A 12,667-nucleotide genomic window follows, 5' to 3' on the forward strand; every position below is an offset into this window, starting at 1 on the left:
GGGGCCAGGTAGGGAGCTAGCCAGGAGGGAGAGGGGGGAGGGAGAGGAGGAGATACCTAGGGTCATGCCCAACAAGGCACCAACATGGGTGTCCTAAAACACCACAGTAACGTGCATGTGCACACGCACGACGCCTGCACTCGCCCCACACACACACACCTTCCCCCCACCCCACACTGCCGTTTTCCCCTATTCAGCTCTTCTCACCCCAAACACAGCAATTGGTACAATATGTGAGTCTATAGCTGTCAGACACAGAGGTTCTAAGTCCAGCATCCTTCATGCCCAGATTGCCGCCCCCCCCCCACACAAGGCAGAGAAAGCTGTCTGGCTCACCCTTGCCTGTGTGTGTGGTGTGTGTGTGGTGTGTGTGTGGTGTGGTGTGGTGTGTGTGGTGTGTGTGTTGTGTGTGTGTGTGTGTGTGTGTGTGTGTGTGTGTGTGTGTGTTGTGTGTGTGTGTGTTGTGTGTGTGTGTGTGGTGGTGCTTGCACACTGCTCTAACGCTCCATGGGCTTTCATACTGCTCAGCTAAAAACCGCTCCGGGCTCACAGGGAGAAAAAAAAATGCCACACCAAATTCGCTCCATTCATTAAAATCACTATTTAACCAACACCCATCTATTTTTGTGACTACCTGGACCAACCAATTGGTTTTTAAGTATTAAAACCAAACCAAGTATTTGAATAAACATGAAAAGGTGAATGTAAGAATGTCATATTAAACAGCATATAWACACTCTAAATAGGTCAGAACCCAGACAGGAAGCCTAAGAGGGAACAAAAATGAATTATTTTGGCTATATTATTTCAATGATTTCAAGGCTATAGCCTACAAAGAAATACATTGTGAAGCATTTGTGAGTGCGACACAATAGGCTGGTAGGGACATAAAGGGCTCAGCATTTAAACAACATTTTGTTCTATTAAATCATTATAGTCTATAAATTGTGCATATAGGCTGTGACTTAGAATGAAATACAAATTAAACAAAAYATGAAAACCTTTTTAGAAKCATGAGTTTGGCCAGTCTGTGGTTTCAGGCTCATGCGATGGTGCCTGGAGAGCKYGRCAGCAGCGGGGAAAATCCTCTCCACAATTGCAGAACAATTGGGGATGCTAAACACCCTTTTGGCCATTCTTGCCAGGTTGGGCAGAGATGCCGAGTTGTGTTTTTTTTCTTCTATTGGTAGGCCTAAGGGTTTTTAGGGCAAATACAAAATGAAAACGGAAAAAGCTCCTTGAACGTGGGAATATGACAGGCCTATTGGGCCAAAATCAATTATGGCCTATTGTATAGATAATAGAAAGAAAATGAACAAAACATTTAAGTTTAGAAATACTTTGCTACAATGACACACTTAGTTATCTACACACCTATTTCCTTTCTTTTAGCATGTGCATATAGCATGCTTTTGGGYTATGTGTCTTTTCAGATTCCACAATGATTCTAAATCCTCGCACTTCCTCTCTTGCTCTTTGTAAGTCACCTTGATTTAGCACCTGTGTGTTTTATCAGTTTCTTTATGAAAATWTTGAGGGAACTCCGTGACAGTAGCCATAGCATGGGGCAATAYCAGCACACAAGTAGACTACAAACGCATGCAGGGGCGGGCGTTCCCTGAGCTCGTAAAGTGAGCGCTACCGGAGCGAAATTGGAGCGGGCGAAAAGACCGACGCTCCAGCCTTTGAGAATCTCGCTCCACACTCCAGTCAAATTGGGCACGCTCTGCTCCTCGCTCCGCTCCAGCTCCACTCTGCTCACATACTCCAATYTGTACAAGCATCTGCCTGTCTTGTCTGTCTTCTCATCTCCCAACCTCACCGCTCTGTTTGCGTTACACATATTTTATACAGAACGTTCTCTTTTATACTGCCAGACCTTTCTACTAGCCCATCTTATCACCCCCAACCAATGTCAGAGCCCTTATTGAACTGCATGGGGCAGCGCAGACAGGACCCACTGTGTAGTTTGGAGACTCATCTATGCATTTATTCGGCATTTATGAATCTTATGTTTATTTATTAATGTTTGCTGAGGAACTTTAAGACTTTAACAGTCGGAGGTTTTGAATTCCTATGGGTCTTGTAGGGGAGGAATTAGCAGAGCCAGAGAGTAACCCATATTTTCTGCAGCTGCAGCGCAACACACGCATGCACACACACACACACACACACGCACGCACGCACACACACACACACATACACTCTTGTATAACTAACCTTGTGGGGACACAAAATTCAGTCCTTCAAAATGCTATTTTCCCTAACCCCTAACCCTAATGCCAAAATCTAACCTTAGTCCTAGCTCCTAACTCTAACACTAATTCTAACCTTAACCCTAAACCCCCTAGGAATAGCATTTTAACTTGTGGGGACTAACAAAATGTCCCCAGTTGGTCAAATGTTTGTTTGCTTACTATACTTGTGTAGTATAGTATAGTATAGTATATTTTCTGCAGCTGCAGCGCAACACACACACACACACACACACACACACACACACACACACAACACACACACACACACACACCACACACACACACACACACACACACACACACACACACACACACACACACACACACACACACACACACACAGCTGTGAAAATGTCACCCTCGAACTCCCTTTGTAGCCCATTACTGGAAGAGTGGGAAGACAGCTGACTCAGGTTCAACTCAGCATGAGTTTAATCTCAGGCTTGGATGGAAGAGTATAAAGACTGACAAGACACACACTGGGTATGGTGTCGTTGAGCATGGTTTACAAGGTGAAAGTGAGAGATCAGCATAGGCGAGTCAGAGGAGTAGAGCTCTGTCCAAAACCACACAGTCTGGAGGTCCATTTGAAGGTCTTCCCGTTCCTGCATCATTCTCTCTCAGACCAAAGAGTTAACTCCCACACATAGCCTTCCCACGGACTCCTCTCGCAGGTGTGTTTGTCAGCCACACGCCTGCGTCAACTCTAACCACAGTGTTTAGAAAGAGCTAAATACTCTCTTCCCACAGCCGTCTTAAATGCCACGAGTCTGGAAAGCAAAATAGTACCATAGACAAGCCACAGTCCCATACAACCCACAATAAAAATGTATCTCTTGACTTCTCTCCCCTAGTGGTTAGGGATGAGCCACACAGCAAACCACGAGTCTAGTCTGCTGTGGTTTATGTCGAGCTTTATTAAGTGTGTAGATTAGATGTAATTACCCAAACTAATCCTCCCTGACCTTTCTCTGACCAATGGGAATGCTGTATTTTCTCAGCAGCACATGATTGGATTATTGTAATGGTCATGAGGGGAGGAGGAGGATGAAAGGAGAAGAAGTTCTGACCTGGTCTGAAGTTGGGCAGCTCGTTACTCCTGGCCACGCTCCTCAGTCGGGACCTACACCTGAGACAGACAGAAAGGGTCCAGAGTGAGCCATCAACCGCCATCTCTACTAGTTTTTATGGATCTACACTCTTGAAAAAAGGCTTCCAAAGGGGTTCTTCGTCTGTCCCCATAGGAAAACTTTTAGGGTTCCAGGTAGAACTCTTTTGGTTCCAGGTAGACCTTTTGGGTTCAATGAAGAACCCGCCGGTAAAAAGGTTCTCTGGAACCAAAAAGGTTCTCAAAGGGTTCTCCAGGGGAACAGCCGAAGAACCCGTTAAGTTTCTAGATACACTTTTCCAAGAGTGTAGGAGGGTGATGCCATTGAAAAGAGGAAAGGGGGATCCTACTCACAGCCCTATTTTCTGCAGCTGCTAAAGACGTCTGCCACCGCGAAGGCTGGCGTCCCCTGGAGCATCTCAAGAAGATGCAACCAGCTCCCCTGGAAGACAACAGGTTGAGGAGTCATTAAATAATCAGTGAAAAAGAGAGAGGACGGGACTTCATCATTCTTCCAGTACTCATAATCGGAACAATAAGTTAACTAATTTGGGTAAAAACTAAGGGTAGTTTTGTATCCTAAGATGTACATCATAGGGCGAACATAAGCGTAGAAAAAGGGGATGAATTCAAAAACGTACCTTGGTAAAATGCCGAAAACACATGATATGCAAATACTAGGTTATGGCCAATCAACATTTATCATTTGCTGTAAAAGCATGAGCTACCAACTGCTTCTGAATTTCTCTGTATTCAAAGTCCTGTAAACAACATGATGGTCCAATCTTCTTCTATTTCGGAGAAGGTCAAATAAGAAATCATCCTGACCACATGATATACTTGAATTCACTATATAACCAGCTTATGCTAATTCATTACAGAATCTTCTTAACTTTTCGGTGAGAATAATATTTTGCTTATAACTCGGAAGTAATAGTGCTTAGAGAGCTAACTAAAACGTTGTTTTTTCAGTATGGCACCAAAAATCGTTAGACAAGGCCAAGAGGTTAAACTCTTCTGAACACGCAACATTCTCTGGCCAACCTGAGGTAACTCACTCTGTAGGAGAGTACTAATGGCAACACTAATGACAGCTACTCTAACACCACCACTGATGCGCGTTCAAAACAGCTGGGAACTGGGAACTAGGAAACTCCGACTTCAGTGCGTTCAAGACAACTGGGAACTCGGAAAAACCCCAGCTCGACTAGGGAAATCTTTTTGAACGGTCATCCAACCCGGAACTCCAAGTCGGAAACTCAAGCATCTTTCTAGAGCTCTGACTTTCCGACCTGAAGATCACCGACGTCATGATTTGACCACGGTTTTTCCCCGAGCTCCCAGTTGTCTAGATAACACCATGACACAGTGGTCTAAGTAGTTATGTCACTCTAGAACAGTGTGGTACAGTGGTATTCTGGTGTTATTCTGGTTCAGTGCTGGTGGGTTCAGATCTGGCTGCCCGTGGGAAAAAGCTGACTGAAATGACGTTATTGCAACCTTGCCTGCAGGGTGGTTGGTTATGGAGGATGTTCAGACCCTGTTCAGATATGTCCAACTATGTCCAGTCCACTCACCAGATGTCCAGAGCAGTGGAGTAATCAGTGGAACCCAGGAGAACATCAGGAGCCGGTACCACAGAGTCACCCCCTCAGACGAATAGGTCTGGCACGGGATGGACTTGGACCGGGCCAGCCCTAGTGAATACAGACGGATCCATATAGTTATAACATGAATACAATACCACATAAACATAGACATAACACCACTGTATACGTGACCAAATAACACATTGAAAGAGAGAGTTATTACAAGTTCTACCATGTGGAGCTAACGTTACATGTGTGGGTTAGGTAGGGACTGTACACTTCAAGAAAGAGTGCTCCTTACTTTTAAGCCCACATATAGGCTTCTTCAGAGGATAGTTGGACAATGGACTAGCAGGAACTTCAGAGGTGTGGAGGGGTTGGCTAGGGTAGGGTTGTGGGTTAGGGTTGAACTGGGATCTGGACATGAAGCTAGGATTAGGGTTGTGATTCAGACTAGGATTAGGGTTGACCGGAATGTGGCATGAAGCTAGGGTTTACGAAGTCAGCCAGTTTGAGCTCCCCAGGTAGCTGATGAGCAGGTTCTGGGTTGAGGTCCCGGTGCAGGATCTTCCGACCGTGGATGTAGGACAGACCCCGCAGCAGCTGGAACATGAAGATCTGATGGGCACACAGAAGACAGACAACAGACAGACATGCAGGAAGAGTATGGTCAATGTGAACAATTCAAACAATTGAAAGAGAGAGAGACAGATTTTAGGGTGAGAGGGAAAAGGTATGGTATTTGTTGAGGTTCTGTTTATCGAAATATTGAACTTACCCTGGCATTGTAGGAATGCAGGCCCCCTGGGTGCTGCTTCATATACTCAGCCAAGTCTGTTTGTACCGTACTCAAAGACAAATGTGAGTGCCTCTTGGTGTGGATGATGTCATGGAGCAGGACAATGTTGGCGTGTTTCAGGCCTTTCAGAGGGAAGCTGGACAGACAGACACAGCGCTAATACTAATTCACTTTGTTCACAGTGGAAATGGAATATGATAAGCACGTGCAATTCTCCTAAACAGCTAAAGCTAACATGACTTCACTTCAGCTCATCTCCCGGGGGTTCTCTGAGACATAGAAGTATCAATCCTGTTTTGCATGTACAGTATGTGCCTCCTGGAAAAGCTCTCACCCTCTCGGATGGCAGTGAATGGTACGCCTTCTTCAGTCTTCATACGGATCACCTCAAGGCCACCAGGTGCCCGTTTATCCTGAGGGCAGAGTAGAGGAGAGTAACAGAGAAGTGAACTCCCCGCAGCTCAGTTATGGTGAGAAGATACAGGCAAATATAGTAATAGGCAAATACAGTCATCTATTATTTTATAACGGAGAGATACAATTCATGACCTCAGTAAATGTCAATAAAAAACTCAAACGACCTCACCTTCCATTTCTGCATTGCTGCCAACCAATCAAATCACATCTCCTACCCGACCGAAAAAACTACTTTATCTAGTGCAGCTGTGGCTTTTGGCAGCTCTCTGCCTGTCTTCTGGAGTCTGACTCTATGTGTTAATAAAGCTCTCTGCCTGGTCTTCTGGAGTCTGACTTTATGAGTTATAAAGCTCTCTGCCTGGTCTTCTGGAGTCTGACTTTATGAGTTAATAAAGCTCTCTGCCTGGTCTTCTGGAGCTGACTTTATGTGTTAATAAAGCTCTCTGCCAGGTCTTCTGGAGTCTAACTGTGAGTTAATAAAGCTCTCTGCCTGGTCTTCTGGAGACTGACTTTATGTGTTAATAAAGCTCTCTGCCTGGTCTTCTGGAGTCTGACTTTATGAGTTAATAAAGCTCTCTGCCTGGTCTTCTGGAGTCTGACTTCTTTATGAGTTAATAAAGCTCTCTGCCTGGTCTTCTGGAGTCTGACTTTTGAGTTAATAAACGCTCTCTGCCTGGTCTTCTGGAGACTGACTTTATGTGTTAATAAGCTCTCTGCCCTGAACACTAGCATAACGTCACCAAAGATTTATATAACTAAAGCAAGACAGACCCAGCCTGTCGTTTCAAATGGGAACAAATTAGTCATAGTGGCGGAGCAAGGAGGTGGGCAGAGCCAAGCACAAGCAGCGAGATCCTATTGTCACGTTCTTGCATACATTTGCATATTTCCGTTAGGGAACGCCTACTCTGTGAAGTGGGCGTGTGCAATAACTAAATAACTCAATTCTCCTTCTAAACAATGCAGTTTTTATAACTTCGGCAAAGGGTAAAGTCTACAAAACTTAGTCCACTCTATTCGTAACAGATTATACTTTTGGGAACCATAACTGTATTGAGATCAAATGTTTAATCGATGAGAACATTTGCAGAATGTCAGCCAAAATACATTCTGTTCCATCTCTCCCACTGCCGGCCACTGGGCCTCCTCTCACTACCATATTTGGTAGTGAGTGGAAACGCCAAGCCGATGCTTCACATCTATACATCCGGTGAAATATCTGTTCTATCTGTGACCTCTGGCAGCCTCGCTGTGTGCTGTTTGACCATATGAAGTGAAACCACTGTGAAAGGCTTTATATGCTCTGTGCTCTTAGCGTAGAACCGTCCAATAGATCTTCACAAAAAAACCTTGTCCTTCGTCAAACGAACAGCACAGGGACAAATAGGTTCCGTCAAATCAATACCAGCTGACATAGCGGTTTAGTTTGTAGGATAATGTAAAAGATGGGTCATATACGAACGACTACACTGACCTATTGGATGTAATCAGGGTGGGTGATGTAATTATTGAGCTGTTCATCAGTGTTGAGTTGTGGTAATGTCTGGCTTATAGCACCAAACTGACTCGGCTTGCTCTTGGGGTCAAGGTCGGGTTACTGCATAAGCACTTGAGGACAATGATTGATTGATTGATTTGATTGATGTACTGACCGGCTGATTCCCTTGTAGACTGTAGCGTATGTCCCTCCCCTATCTTCTCCAGGTTCAGGTAGGAGTTAGCTGTGCCAAACTGTAGCCTGTTTCTGTGAGGACAGACACAAGTGTGTTAGGTGGGGTAAGGTGCCGACCTCAAACATTACAGTACATCTTCATACTGACAGAGTGAGGTAACTGCAGGTACATTCCAGATCTCTTTGTACGTCTTGCCAAATCCTAAAGTCATTGTAACACACCATAGTAATCATACAGGTGTGTCAAAGCGGGGACCGAGAACTGAAAAATAGCTTCTATCTCAAGGCCATCAGACTGTTAAACAGACATTACTAACACAGAGGCTGCTGCCAAATACAGATTGAAAATCATTGGCCACTTTAGTAAATGGATCACTAGTCACTTTATATGCCACTTTAATAATGATGTTACATATCTTGCATACTCATCTCATATGTATAAACTGTATTTTATGCCATCTATTGCACCTTGCCTATGCCGCTCAGTCATTGCTCATCCATATATTTATATGTACATATTCTTATTTCATCCCTTACTTAGATGTGTGTGTATTAGGTAGTTGTTGGGAATTGTTAGATTACTTGTTGATATTGCTGCACTGTCGGACACTAGAAGCACAAGGCATTTTGCCTATCCCTGCAATAACATCTGCTACCCAATGTGTATGTGACCATAAATGTGATTTGATTTGATAACAGATTGGACCAGCGCTAACCTTCCCAGTGCTCACCATTGGAAGGCCTGATCAAACACTCTGTCCCCCATAGGGTCACTGTTGCTGCGTCCTCTCGTGGACCGTCAGGCCTGCGGACCTGCAGCGGGTGAAACCAGTTTGAACAAAGGCTGGGGCTTGGAGTAGGACGGGTCTCCTCATCCCAACTGCCAGGTTTAAGAAGAGAGGACGAGAGAGACGACAGGAGAGAGAGAGGTGGATGCAAATTAACACATGGGGCGACAATGAGAGAGGGGAGAGAGATAGGGAGAGCGAGAGAGAGAGAGAGAGAGAGACACAGAAAGACCAGACACAAGAGGAGACTGTTATGGGTTGAATGGTTTTTCTAGCCCTCCATCACCCAACTGTAGCTAACACGTAAAGATACAGTGAACACTGAAGATTCAAAACATTAAGAACACCTGCTCTTTCCATGAACATATACTACCAGTGTTGAATGCCATGTGAAGCTTTGATCCCTTATGGATGGTCAGTGTAGATGAAGGGGGAACCGACAGGTTAAAGAAGGATTTCTAATCCTTGAGACAATTGGACAACGATTGTGTATGTGTGCCATTCAGAGGGTGAATCGGCAGACAAAATCATTGATACTGCCTTTGACCGGGGATATGGTAGTAGGTGCCAGGCCGCAGTGTCGGAACTGGCAAGTTCTCGTGTGTATCAAATGGTCCACCCACCGAAAGCATAATCAAGCCAACTGAAACAATCTGTGGGAAGCCGTTAGAGTCAACATGGGCCAGCATCTCTGTGGGACGCTTTTCAACACTTGTTGAGTCCATGTCAACAAATGAGGCTGTTCGATGGGGATAACGGGGAAGTACATCCGAAACACTAATGTTTGGTGTTACTCAGTGTGAAAGTCACAGTGGCAGAGGGACTTTCAACGTTGAGCTGTGCTGATACAGAGGGCCTGTGGATGTCCATGGGAACGTCATCGCCCACCGTCAGGGTTCTACGCTTTCAATGGAATATGCTTTCCCTCGTTCCTGTCGACCGGCACCTTCTTCGCCAAATAACATTTGTTAGACACCGCAAGAATGTGTGTTGTGGATTCTCTGAATGTTGGACACAGGCGTGGGCGATGAGAAGAAGCTCAACATCCCCTCCAGGCTAGAGGACAAGCAGCCCGCTGTTTGATGACACATCTATTATTGTAACCTGGCCATCTTGTAGCTAGTCATGCTAGATACATTACCCACCAGCTTTGCTTACAACTTTGGCATGAAAAACAAAAATCTCACAAGCTAGCTGAAAAGCATCCCTGGCTACCCCCGAGAGACAAAGGTTACTCTATCAATGCGGAGAGCGGCGTTTTTCCGAGAGACGAACTCCCCCCAGGAGCGTTTCACCGACCTATTTGTATGTGCACAGGGCACACTGACAGACAGAGGACATCGACTAAAGACACGAACAACGTTGACATCATGACACTCAGTGTTCGCTGTCAACGCGACACTGAAACAGTAATAACACAGTGGCACCGCCTTCCCCTAACCAAGCTGCAGAAGCAGACACCACACACACGCTCAGCTGCTACTTCAGCAGATGGTAAGGACACGACCCTCCTGCTCTTGGAGATGGGGGCTCCTCCATGTCTCTCCTCCTCTTTCCTCCCTCCCTCCCCCTCCTCCTTCTCCTTCCTCTTTCTCCATCTTTCTTCGACCTCAACACCAGCACCAGCAGCAACTCGACACACAAGCCAGCCATGGCCGCTGACCCTCCATCCAAATCCTCCCATCTTCCTCTCCTTCCTCCTTCACTTCCTAGAAACTTTCTCTCTCCCCCCTCTCTCGTCTCTTCTTTCCTGTTTTCGGTGCGTGGGGTTTGGCGCTGAAGCCATATGACTAGATGAGTCTGGTCCAATAGCAGCAATCCCATGACCCCCTCCCTATCCCAGTAGCAGAGGAAACAGAAACACCATGGAATCAACCTAATGACAACATTGTCCATTCAAGTCAGCACAAGTTGAAGAAGAGACGACGAGTGGTGTCACGGTATGCGCTGTGTTTTGTGTGTCGTAAAGAGAGGAACTCATGAGGGAATCTAATTTGAGTTTTTTATACGAAATGAACATTCTATTTCTGTTCCATTTAAGCGGTTTGGTGGAGGGGGAAGGGGTTCTGTCTCATTTCCTCTACACACCACCGGAGGCTTCTCCCCTGTCCTTCCTCTCGTTGGATTTATCAATGCGAATCCCAATATATGTGCATGGGGCATTCCGAATATAATACAGCGAGTGATTGATAGAATTCCTCAATTTCTCTCAACCGCATCGCTCACTTGCTCATCACCTCCAGAAAGCCTTGAAGTGGCGAAAACCAGTTTGAGGCCTAAACAACAAGCTAGCTCCAGATCCATTCCAGCCTTGTATGAGGCGGCGAGGTTGTAGGACTTAGGAGGATTTGCGCGTGAGAGAGAGAGCCAGCGGTTGATATAACAGTCTCCCACAGGGTCGCACATTAACCTGCCAATAGAAACCACTAACATATTTTTATTCTCTGTGGTTCACTTTCCCCATTTCCGAAAACAGGTTAATTCCCTTCAACATTTGTTCTTAACTGCAGTACAGTGTCATAACTTCTGTCAGGTTTTGGGAGGACACAGGGCAGTTACACGTACCACCACTAATGATGTTTTTGGGAGTGCTGAGTGGTCCATGTCGGGCTAGCAGAAAGGGAATATAGCTCCATTAAAGAGTATAATTTACACGTTTTAGTAGTAGAGGACAGAACAAGTTGAATGTACAGCTCAGAGGAGGCAAGGCTATTTTTGTCTCACTTTCTTTTCAAGGATTATAATGTAGAATCTCACTCGGTGCTCTTTGCCGCTATGGGTGAGGAGACAGGACTTAATGGCCCTTGGAAAGAAATCCTCTCAACTTCAACGTGACAGCGGGAGAACGTCTGAAGTGGTCGGGGGCTGAGTGTGTGTGTGTCTACAGCATCTCTCTCTCCTGCCCGCTCGTCTCCAATCCCTCTTCCCACTGCTTCTCGCAGGGGCAGTGGTTGGACTATTCTTTCAGTCTTCTCTCTCCCAAGGAGGGACGGAGGACGCCAGATGAGAAACAGAGAGGGAACAAACAAAGACGTCTATACTGTCTCAAACTCTTGATGGAATACAAGTCCGAATCTGACCCTTAAGACAATAGTATTTCGTAAGTTGTTTCCAGTCACAGACAATAACACATGGGTATCTTTACTCTCCTCATTATCCCAGCTGTCCTTTGCTTGTAACCTGCCAGGAACCAAAAGACAGAAAAGCATGAACTCTTGGATAGAACACGGTTAGAACACTAGGACAGAACTCTTGGATTGGAACACTTGGATAGAACACTGTTACGAAACTAGGATAGAACACTTGGATAGAACACATGTTGGAACACTTGGAAAATAAACACTGGTTAGAACACTAGATAGAACACATGGATAGATCTTGGGATAGAACACGGATAGAAGAACTTGGTTTAGAACACTTGGATAGAACACTGGATAGAACACTTGGATAGAAACACTTGGTGTAAAAAACTTGTTACAACACTTTGATAAACACTTGGATAGACACTTGATAGAAACAACTTTGGTTAGAAAACTTTGGTTAAAACACTTGGATGAAGACACTTGGATAAGACACTTGGACTAGAACACTTGGTTACAACACTTGATAGGGACATTGGATAGAACACTTGGAGTAAGAAACTAGGATAGAACACATGGTTGGAACACTCGGATAAAACAACTGGATAGAAAATGGTTAGTAACACTGGATAAAACATGTTGGAAAACTTGGTTAGAAAACTTTGGATAGAACAGTGGATGAGAACAACATTGTTGGAATAGTGCGTTAGAAACTTTGGATAAGAACACATGGTTGGAGCACTTGGATAGAACACATGGTTGGAACAACTTTGGTTAGAAAACTTGGATAGACACTTGGATAGAGCACATGGTTGGAACACTTGGTTAGAACACTTGGTTGGAACACATGGTGGAACATTGGTTGAGAAACTGGATAGAACACAATGGTTGTGAACAGCTTGGTTAAAAACTTGATAGAACACATGGAGTAGAACACTTGGAAACAACTTTGGACC

The 12,667-nt window shown here is 45.0% G+C and overlaps 1 protein-coding gene and 1 pseudogene across 2 annotated transcripts in view; both read right to left on the bottom strand.

Annotated features, from left to right (window-relative positions):
* The window catches only part of cdk15 (cyclin-dependent kinase 15), a 37,404-nt gene that overhangs the window by 7,142 nt on the left and 17,595 nt on the right, over positions 1-12,667 (bottom strand). The gene's annotated exons all lie outside the window — the stretch shown is intronic.
* On the bottom strand, positions 3,725-8,718 carry LOC139028449 (cyclin-dependent kinase 15-like; annotated as a pseudogene).

Source organism: Salvelinus sp. IW2-2015, linkage group LG12 (genome assembly GCF_002910315.2).
Source record: "Salvelinus sp. IW2-2015 linkage group LG12, ASM291031v2, whole genome shotgun sequence".
Lineage (NCBI taxonomy): Eukaryota > Metazoa > Chordata > Actinopteri > Salmoniformes > Salmonidae > Salvelinus > Salvelinus sp. IW2-2015.